Source organism: Aedes albopictus, chromosome 1 (genome assembly GCF_035046485.1).
Source record: "Aedes albopictus strain Foshan chromosome 1, AalbF5, whole genome shotgun sequence".
NCBI lineage: Eukaryota > Metazoa > Arthropoda > Insecta > Diptera > Culicidae > Aedes > Aedes albopictus.
In genome coordinates, this window is record NC_085136.1 from 94,207,383 (window position 1) to 94,218,174 (window position 10,792).

Below are 10,792 nucleotides of genomic sequence, written 5' to 3' on the forward strand. Positions count from 1 at the left end.
AGGAATCCCTGGAGGAATTCCAGAAGGAATCCCTGGAGGAATTCTCGAAGGAATCCCTGAAGGAATTCCTGGAGGAATCCCTGGACGAATTTCTAGAGGAATCCGAGGAGGAATTCCTGAAGGAATCCCTGAATGAATCCTTGGAGGAATTCCTGAAGGAATCCCTGAATGAATCCTTGGAGGAATTCCTGAAGGAATCCCTGAATGAATCCTTGGAGGAATTCCTGAAGGAATCCCTGGAGTTCTTGGAATCCCTGGAGAAATCCTTGGAATCCTTCAAAAATCGGAATTGATAAATTAAGATTGATTATTTTGGTCAATGCTACCCCGGATTACGGTACATTTCACAACACGACAGCTAACTATTTTCATTTCGGGTTTCCCACAATAAACCAATTGTAACGCTTAAAGAGAGGATCATCTTCGCTTCGATTGTTAGTTATAATGTGACCGCTTTTCAGACAAGTAGCTCTCAATTCGTTGGCGACTAATATTCATAATGAAAACTGTAAATCTGAGCATTATTTTCCTATCAATTGTCATTGTCGCGGTTCCGACGGTGACTCCATACGTACACAACCTTATTATATTGCACGTCATGCAAGGCTACGAATCCCAGACGGAAGCATATCGACTAAGTGCCTCGGAAATGATTTTCACTCCTACAGACTCGAACGAGAAGTGTTCAGAGCCATGTAACAGCGATCAATTTTGCCTGAAAGGACGATGCCGCCGCCAACGAAAGAAAGATTCTCGACAAAATCCGTGGCATCGATCCAAGAGACAAACTGAAAAACATTTAACAAAAGAATAATAACAAATGTGCAGCATCTTTGATCAATATTCCAACTAACGTAAGTGAAGTGCTTGATGAAGTTGAGTAAGACAGAGGCAGCTGGGAGCTGAAGTATTTCCGGCAGTTCAGTTTCCTTGGTCGTGGAGGATTTCTCGTTAAACTCAAAAGCGGCTCCAAAACTTTTCCTACCAAGCTGAATGGTACGACCAAATTTTGAGTCAACTTAGTGGATTAAAACCACTGTACACGAAGAGAACAAAACTGCCGAAGATACCCTAGGTTTTCCTATTTCAAATTTGAAGTACAAGTGCAGCTCTTCTTGTTAACGCTTTTTTTTGGATTTGTTCAAAAGCGTTCGTAGCAATTCAATTCAGATAAGTGCATTCCTGAAATGGCAATAAATGGCAATAATGCTGAATAAATTAACTGAAAATGGTTTGCTTCATTTATCTGTGATGTTATAGAGAAATGTCTTGTTCTTGATATTTGTTACTTTAAACACATTATAGCTTATAGCGCTTTGAAGAAAGTGAATGTATTTGTGGTGTAAATAAATCACGTTACTTGCCGGAAATACCATTTTGTGGTTCTCAAATGAAAAGATCAAAAAGATCCAAACAGTAGTGTTTACCACAACATTGTGATGAAAAAAAAAATGTCAATAAACGCATAGTTTTTACTGTTCACTCTATTGCTTCTGGAGAAATTCCCAGTTCAACTCCTAGTGAAATTCCCACCGGAAATCTTAGAAAAATTTTCAGTGGAAAGCCTGGAGAAATTCGTAGTGGAACTCGCACAGATAAAATAAGCGACGAAATAGTTATCGGAAGAAATCCTGGAAGTATTCGCAAAAGAACTGATGGACGAATTTCAGGAGTGATTTCTTAACCCTTCAGAACGGGCGCTGTTGTAAAAAGTACAACATTACCAAAAAACCTCGCTCGTCGTATACAGCGCGAGCGCGGTGTAGTTTTAGGATCAAACAGGCGCGCGTCCTGAAAGGTTAAGAAATTCCCAGTGGCATTCCTAGAAGAATTCCCAGTAGCAAAATTGGAAACATTCCCAGTGAAATGCCAGCGCACCTCCAAATGAGATTTCTTATGATTATTTTTACAGGAAATCCCGACAGAACTTCCAGAGAAATTTCCTATGCATCTCCTCGAGGAGTTCCCGATGAAATTCCTAATGAAATGTCTAGTGAAACTCCTCTAGAAACTCCTAGTAAAACTCCTAGAGGCATTCCCAGTGAAACTGTCAGAGGTATTCTTGGAGCAACTCCTGGAGAAATTTCCGGAGAAGCTCCTGGAGGAATTCTTGGATCAATTCCGGAGTAACTCCTGCAGAAGTTCTCAAAGTTACTCCTGAAGGAATTCCTGATCAAACTCCTGAAATAATTCACGATGCTACTTATATAGGAAAAAATATAAATTAAAAATCCCAGAAAAAATCCGGGATACATTTCCGGCGGAACTCCTAGAGCAATTTCCAGGAGACTTCCTGGAGGAATTCCGGTAGGAACTCCCGGATGAACCCCTCAGAAGTCAGAACTCTTTGGAACTATTAAAGCAGTCTTCGGAGGTCCAAAGTTCAGAAAGCAAGACCACGTGATTTATGGACAGCCCCATACCGAAAAATCTCGGAAGGATGTCTGGTGAAGTTTTTGGAGGAAATCTGAAAGAATCCGTGATGAAATTACTAAAGATAGCTATGGGAAATTTCATGGAAAAAATCTTCGATTGTATCCTTCCAAAAGTATCTGTAAGGATTTCTGAGAGAATCGTGGGACAAATTCCAGAAGCATTTCTTGGAACAAGCCCTGAAACAAACACTATCGGAACCCTGAAAGACGTTCATGGAGTAGGGTACGAAAAACGGATCACGCCGAAAAACAAACGCTTTGTCCTAAGCGGTGCATGTTGGTAACTGTTACGGCGAGCAGCAGATTGCATTTTCGGACACTGGGTTGTTAGCAGCACCAGACCTGTAGGTATAGTTTAGCGCAGCTTTAAACTGCAAGAGTATGCATTAAATTTTGAGGTTAGGTTTACATATAATTTTAGACTTACACTTTCAGTGTCTTCACCGTGTAAATCGCCTTAATCTGCCTAATCGCGCACAATTAATAGTAGCTGTAATAAGATACATATTTGAATATAATATTCACAAGGAATGCTTGTTTAGTTACTTATAAATCCATTCACTGTAGTTGATATGACAGCTTAGATAAGTCCAGCATTGTAATCTAGTTCTGTAAGATAATCAAATTCACTTCTTTAGCCTAGTAGTCTAATTTCATGTAGTTTTACTTTTCGTTACCTCTCTAGCCATAATTAGAATAACAAATTACTAGTATTAAATAGAGCTATTAAAATAGAATAGCCCTTTAAATATAGTTTGAGATACACAGATTGCAAGTCACTTTTGGTTTCAATATTTCCTTCTGTTCATTCTACACACAATTCGCTCCTGTCATTCGTATGTCACCATGAGCAAGAGAAGGCAGTGCTCCCAGCGGCAACAGTAACAAAGGCGCTCCGCAACAAACGCATGTCAGGCGACGAGAGCAAGAAAACAAACATCGCTTGCCGTGCGTGTGTTGATATTTCGGCTTTTCTGCTGAAATTTTCGACCCACATCGTCGAATTTATAAGCATTTGGATGAATTAGAACTTTTGCAAACGTTAAAGTCGAATTTCAGTTGAAAAACAATGCGAAAATCACGATGTGAAGAGAACGAGACAAATATTCCTATCGTTTTTGTTGCAAACAAACTCGGGAACGATCTTTGTCATTATCTGCTAATGAAAAAACAAAGCGTTGTTGCCGTCTCTTCTTTGTTGCCTATTTTTCGCTTGCGGGGGGGAAAACTCTTCCATGCATTATTATTTCATAAAATTTGTTGTGAATAGCACATTTCAAGAACCAGTTTTGCAAGAATTTTCCTTAAAATTTCTAGAAATTCTCCAGGATTACATTCAGGTACACCACCAGAAACTGCTTTGGGCATTCTTTGAAGGTTTATCATACATTTTCTGAAGAAGGATTTCATAGACTGCAGTAATTCCTCTAAAGATTTCTCTTAGTTTCCCTTCAAAATGCATCCATATCCGTAAATTTCTCTAAGGAGATTCTTTCAGGAATACCCCCAGAAATTTGTCTTGGCACTTCTTCAGGAATTTCTCAAGAAATTTCTCAAAAGATTTGTCTTGAAACTGGTCAATTCTCAGAAATTTCTCTCGTAATTCCTCCCGGGATTTGTTAAGGGGTTCTATTATAATTCCTCTTCTAGAGTTCTTCCAAGGGTTCGTTAAGAAAATCCTTGAGAGTACCCTTTAAAATTTATTGAGGGATTTCATCAAGAATTACACCAGTACCTTTGTCTGCGATTTCCGTAGTCATTTTAAGGAGACTCATTCGGAATTTACTCTGTAGATTTTGCCAGGAACACCTGTAGTGGTTTCTCAAGCCTTTTTTTCCTTGGAATTACTTGAAGAGTTCCTCCATAAGCCTTTCACGTTTTTATTTATTTATGAGTATTCTGCGTATTTTAAGATGCTTCTACAGGTATTATCCAAGGTATTGTTCTGAATATTCATCCAACAATTGTGCACAAGATATCTTAAGAAATTGCTAAGGGAATTTCTTCACACAATTTTCAAGAATTTCTTGTAGGAGCTTCCAGAGGTATTTCCGGAAATTTTGAGGGATTTTTTGAAGCAATCCATTAGGAATTTCTCTGAAATTCCATCACGTCCTTTAAAAAATATTTTGTGTTTGTGCAATTTCTGGAAGAACTTCTGAAAACATTGAAGGCACATCTAAACACCTCTTAAGACCTCTTAAGACACCTCTTAAGACATCCCGGGAGATATTTTTGAAAACAAACCTTGTCGGAATTTATGTAGAAATCACTGAAGGATTTTTTTCAAAAGAATTCTTTTTAAAGCCCTGGATACAATTTCCGATGCAATCCCTGTAAGATTTATAATCAAATTTTGAGAAGAATTTCTGAAAAACTTTTTGCAATAGCTTCTGAAGAAATTCCATGCTGGAATTCCTTTAGAATTCACTAAATTTATGTTTCTGGAGACAAACGTATTTCCTAAAAAGGAATCCTAGCAAGAATTTATAAAAGAATGCCTGAGTAGCTCCGTGATTAGGAAGCTGGACCGTTTGCTTGTACCTCTCATTTGTTTATGTGGACTTCAGCGAAATTCCACATTCCGGTGCAAAATTTGTTGGTAGTGAAGAAACCTTCAGTGAAATCTTAGAAAATACTTTTGATTGAATCTAAGGAGGACCCAAAAAATATTAGGGTAATTCTTTGGTGGAATTCCTAGAAAAAAATATTAAAGTAGAAATTCAGGGTAAAAATTCTGGAAGTATTCTTGGAGAAATCTGTGGACGAATTTCTGATAAAAAAATCCTGAATACCTGGAGTCTGCGTCTACATAAGATACTTAGATCACAAGAAATTGAGATATTTCTAATCGAATTTCCGTAGAAATTCCAAGGAAATACTTTTGGAAAAAATCCTAATAAATTCGTCAAGAAATGGTTGAAGTTATCCTAAGAGAAAATCATCAAGGAATATTTGGAGGAAATACTGAAGAAATCTCATGAACACCTGCAGGAATCTCTGGAGGAATCCCAGAAAAAAAAATCCCCGAAAAAATCTGCAAAATTGTGTAAGCCACTGGATGATTTAATTAACAAATCTTCGAAAGAATTTTTAAAGAAATCTTCAAAGGAAATTCTGAAGCACTCCCTGGAGAGGTTTCCGATGATAAGCTTCAAAAGATTCTAAGCTTATTCCTTGTGAATCTTCAGAAGGAATTCATAGAATCAAAGTAACATTTTTAAGTCGAGTTGCTTTGAGGAACTTATAAGAACCATCATAAATCCAAAATAAAATTATCATGGTTTTATGACGGTTCTCAAAACCTCTAGAAAGCAAATTGGTCATCAAATTGTTGGGAAATCTACCGTAGAGAATTCCTAGAGAATAAATAGGTGAATTTTTAATTATTTCAAGAAAAAAAACAGATTAATCCACCTAGCGGTGATAGTGCCTTTCTCGTCGAATATGTACTCATGAACTTTTCGTCGACGTTAGCCAAAATGTTCCTGAACCCTGAAAACACTTCATATAGAAAAGCAACAATTTTAACAAAGCCATCATCGATTTTCGAAACTTATTGATGATACATATTCCGATGCTATGTTCAACAGCAAAACAGAGCTGAAAATATCAGACCTCTCAGTTGACTGCTTGACCACCTTAACCCTAGTCGTGTATTGGAGTCATTATGACCCCATTCCATCCACTACGGCAGCGGGGTGAGCGTCAGCTAATGCATGAGGAAGGTTAACTTTATTCACAATCACAGATCACTTTGTGATCTTCGTCAATGTTTATTTCAGCAATTGTGTAATTTTTTCATTCAAATTTCAATCGCAATGAGAAGAGTGAGGGCTCAACCAGCCGCACCCAAATTGTGAGCTATAATTTTAGAAGCATTAGGAGATTGAAGATTGAAAAACTGTATAAGGTGTTGATGCAATTAGATTAAATATTTTCCATAAAACGTTGATCCATCCTACTATACATTTTCACCGCAGGGATCTGAAATGGTGTGATTTGAAGATATCGCTTTGGTCACGATTTTGTTCTCTTGCATATATGAAGACTTTGACCATTTCTTCACTTATAGTCTTACACAACGTTTACATGCTATCAAAAAAGCCGCAATTTGATTTATCGCTTTGACATTCATTTTGTTCACCTTTATAATTCCGCTATTTGATGTGCAGCTTGCATGGGTTTTGTTAAATTTTACGTTTGACCTTTTTCGGCGGGACACCTGGAACCGATTCCGTTTGTCTCAAATATGGTCTGAGATTATGTTTTAGTCAACTGTTCATCGGGTTGCCAAAAGCAGAAAGCTATTTTCTTGCTGAATGTTCGGAAATTTTTTGAAAAAGCCGCGATTTTCTGTATCGCATGCATGATTTTGGTTCGCTATTAGTATTAAATCACTTCCGATGGAACACCCGCAACCGATTCCAAAATACTATTAGTAGTTCTAGATGTGGCCTGAGACTATTTTCTTGTTGACCGTTAATCAGATTATCAAAAACGCTGCTCTGGTTTGATTTCCCTCTATATTTTACCACTTCCGGCGGGTTACTCGTCTCATCACCAGTTCTGGAACACTACCGGTTCTCCCAAATATGGTCTGTGATTATTTGCTGGCTAACCGTTTATCATGTTACTGAATAAGTCAATGATATGTCGCATGTATTGGTTCTCTTTTACATTTGACCATTTCTGGCGGGACACCTGGAATCCGTTCCGTAACACACTGATATGGCTTGCGTCTATTTTTCGCAACTGTTCATCATGTTACCTAAAAAAACCACGATACCTCAATGTAGTTGGTTGGGTTTGGTTTGAGCCTATTTTCTTGCTAAGGTTATCAAGCCATCAAAAAAGCCGCGCTTTGCTGTTTCGCATGCATGGGTTTGGTCAATTTTATATTTAGTCGCTTTTGGACGAAAACTTGAAACTAGTTTCGGCACTACTGTCAGTCCCTAATGTCAAATATAATAAATAAAGAATATGACCCACTCTAGCGCTGAACTGGCGAACGCATTTTTCCGATAGCAGCGACACAGTTGACTCGTGGTCGAACTAATTTATTGCCGCAAAGCCGCAGGTGGCTTTGATTGAAGAATAAAAAAGATAAACAAGGAAAGTTTTGGACGAACACCAGACGTCATTCTTCGGTGCTTCAAGGTTCCACGTACAAAATTGTGAGGTTTTGTGGATGCAATTCTTTATGTGAGTCCACGGTAGGTACTGCAACAATGCGCTCATCAAGCTCGAGTTCGAGTAGCATTTATACCATGATGTGGTTTTAGTGTGGACGCCATCTCAACACCACAGGCAGCAACTCAATCCCAACGTCATTTCCACCGGTCCCTGCAAAAACTTCCTAGAAGAAATTGCTTAGGGTATAACTGTTTTCAACAACACCAACGTTGCATGGGACCCTGACCACTTTATTCTATAATTTAATTTACTATTATGTAACATAAGTGCTCACACCAAGCTACCAAAACCTGAACGAGTTTCCACCCAACCGAGACTCATAACGGAATTTCTCTAGGTTTGGTAGTTACTGCGAAAATATCATTTTTTTTTTAATTTGCTGCTCATATTACGACGTGTTTCTCGGGACTAGAGTACTAGGTCCCGTATTTACTTTCTGATTCGCGGGACGACATAAAGCGAATTTCGTCGTTACAACTCAGAAAGGCAAGAAAGACACGACACTTTCGGTTTAATGACCGTTTGATAAGCATTACAATCTGGAATCTGTCCGGACTTCATGAGGACTTATGCAGGGGCATTGAGCGGTATGAAAAAAAAAAGAGTTTACTCCCAAACACACCATGAGGGCCGACCAGCAACTCATTCCAATGACATTTACGACGCAGCGAAACACAACAGCTGCTTTGATTATCGTTGTTCAAATAGTTCGATTTCCTGGCGCAAGAAAGCGCTGTTGTCGAACGAATGTGTTCGTCGATTGATTGTATGGAAAAAAGCAAGAGTGGGTTATCTTGTACTTAAAAATCTTTGCTAATGTGGTATTAGGGCCGATTTCTTCACCTCGGCTTAACCGGTAAGCCAGGCTTACCCATACAGTTAAACCTGGCTTAACACTTAAGCCAAGGTGAAGTAATCGCCCCTTAGCCTACTTCCTTGATGAGCGGTCATCAAGTTGTCGGAAAAGTCGTGATTTGATGTGCCGCATGCATAAGTTTCGTATAGAAAGGCCACTTCCGGCGGGACACATACTTTTACTAATACAAATAATTATAGTATTTTGCATTTATTTTCCTATTGGATTGCACAATCAGACGTATTATTGCGCAAATGCGATTAAAAGTCCCACTCTTTTGAGCATTTTTATTGCATACTTATGGGACAGTCTAGTGGGAATAAAAAAACACAACACGACAGCTTATCATCATTACTGTTTTGGCGTATTTTTCATTTCTCGGCGTAACGTCCCCACTGGGACAAAGCCTGCTCCTCAGCTTTTAGTTAACTGAGAGCTTCCTCTGTCAATGGCGATTTTGCATGTGTATATCGCATGGCAGGGATGAAGATACTCTATTCTCAAGTAACTCAAGGAAATTTCCTCTAAGAAAAGTTCCTGAACCGACCGGGCATCGAGCCCGGCACCCTCAGTGCGATCATACTGAATACCCACGTCTACAGCTGTGGCTAAATGGGCCCTCATTGTTGCTTGTCTTCCACGAAGAACGAATCCCAACGCTGGGAGAGAGCATCATCCTCGCTTCGATCGTTAGTTATAATGTGATCGCTTTTGAAACAACAAACTCCTAGATCATTGCCAATAACATTCAGAATGAAAGTTGTTATTCTGAGCATTGTCTTGCTATCAACCTTCGTTGCCGCGGTTCCATTAGTAACGCCAAAAGCATTCTACGCTGCTGAATCGGACGCCATACGTGGTAAGATCTACTTTATCGACGAACCCTATACAACCGAGACGCAGGAAAATCGAGCGGACATCGTACCCTGGGAGCTGGATGATCGTGCTTTATTTTCGTCCGTTTTGACAGAGTCAGCCAAGTGTCTGGTGCGATGTCGCAGGGGACAAATCTACCTTCACGGAGCGTGTCGAAGGGCTGGACTTGGAGGAAGCCGCAGTCAGATGTATAGTGTTCAGTGGCCTAGGTTTCATCATGTGAACAACCGATTATCGTAAAAATCGGAAACATAAAGACATAACCAGATTAAAAGCGCGGCTTGCTTGAATCCCGTTAGCAGTATTCTACCAACGAGAATGATGCGCTTTCGGTTATCATTGTGTAGGGAACAAAGTGGCAGCCGATCTTTGCTCGGGAATAGTCGGACTAAGATGATCAAGAGGTATTTCCAATTGGAAATGAAGTCAAAGCTTTTTTGTTAAACTTTTTTTTTGTCGACTCGTTAAAAAAAAAAGAATAGAATAACTGCATCAGGGTGTTATAATCGCCACAGTAGTCCAACACAAGTTAGTACATCTCTGAATTGGCAACTTAAACAAATACATAGTTGTGTGTGAGGGACGTTCATATTGATTCACGCATTATATACGAATTAAACGAAATAAATATAACAGGTTGTGAGAAATTACTATTTATAAGGTTAAAAATCATCCAGAAACATACACACTAAACGCTTTCAGCAATATTTTGCTGAATTTTGCCGAGCTGAAGGGTCCAGCAAATTTTTTTGCTGAACTTTCAGCAAAATTTGCTGAATTTCAGCAAAACGTTACTGGTGAACAGCAGAGTTTACTGAACAAATCAGCAAAATTTTGCTGAATTTCAGCAAAATATTTGCTGAAACCTTCAGCTCGGCAAAATTCAGCAAAATTTTGCTGAAACCGTCGATCGATTTTTGGTGTGTACAGATAGTGGTCAAAATTATCATTACGTCTGCTCAGATGTTAGCTTAAGAGGTTTTGTTATTATGATGTTAAGCTGAATATATTCACTTGAACCGGTTTACTTCATTTTACTTTTTATAGTGAAGAAATCCCTCGTATGCAGTGTTTGGAAACCTTTTTAATAAATTAACCACTCAGCAGTTTTTCTTCCCTTCTGTTGGTTTTGTTTCAATTACCAGGAGCGCATAAGTTCTCTCATCGAGTCGTATGATTAGGAGAACGTGCCTCTGGAGCCGACCTACCTGATGGTTGACGATGGAATACAAAGAACATGCTCCGACATAAACTGCGGCGATAAGCTGACATCGCTAAGTGTAACACTTTTTGAAGCTCTCTCATCGTCGTGTTATTTTAAAAATATAACAAGCGCAAACACAAATAATGCTAGACCGACAAGATGTAAATAAATCGAGCATTACTCACAGGGAATACCTATTCTTGGATTGTAATCAGAGGAAAAGAT

The 10,792-nt window shown here is 38.9% G+C and overlaps 1 long non-coding RNA gene across 1 annotated transcript; it reads right to left on the minus strand.

The window, feature by feature from the left end:
- Nucleotides 1-200: 200 nt before the first annotated feature.
- On the minus strand, nucleotides 201-7,321 carry LOC134285055 (uncharacterized). Its single transcript, XR_009996117.1, has 4 exons — nucleotides 3,113-7,321; nucleotides 2,982-3,044; nucleotides 2,863-2,925; nucleotides 201-2,806 (listed from the first exon to the last, which is right to left on the minus strand). It is a non-coding gene; the product is annotated as an uncharacterized LOC134285055 (long non-coding RNA).
- Nucleotides 7,322-10,792: the final 3,471 nt, after the last annotated feature.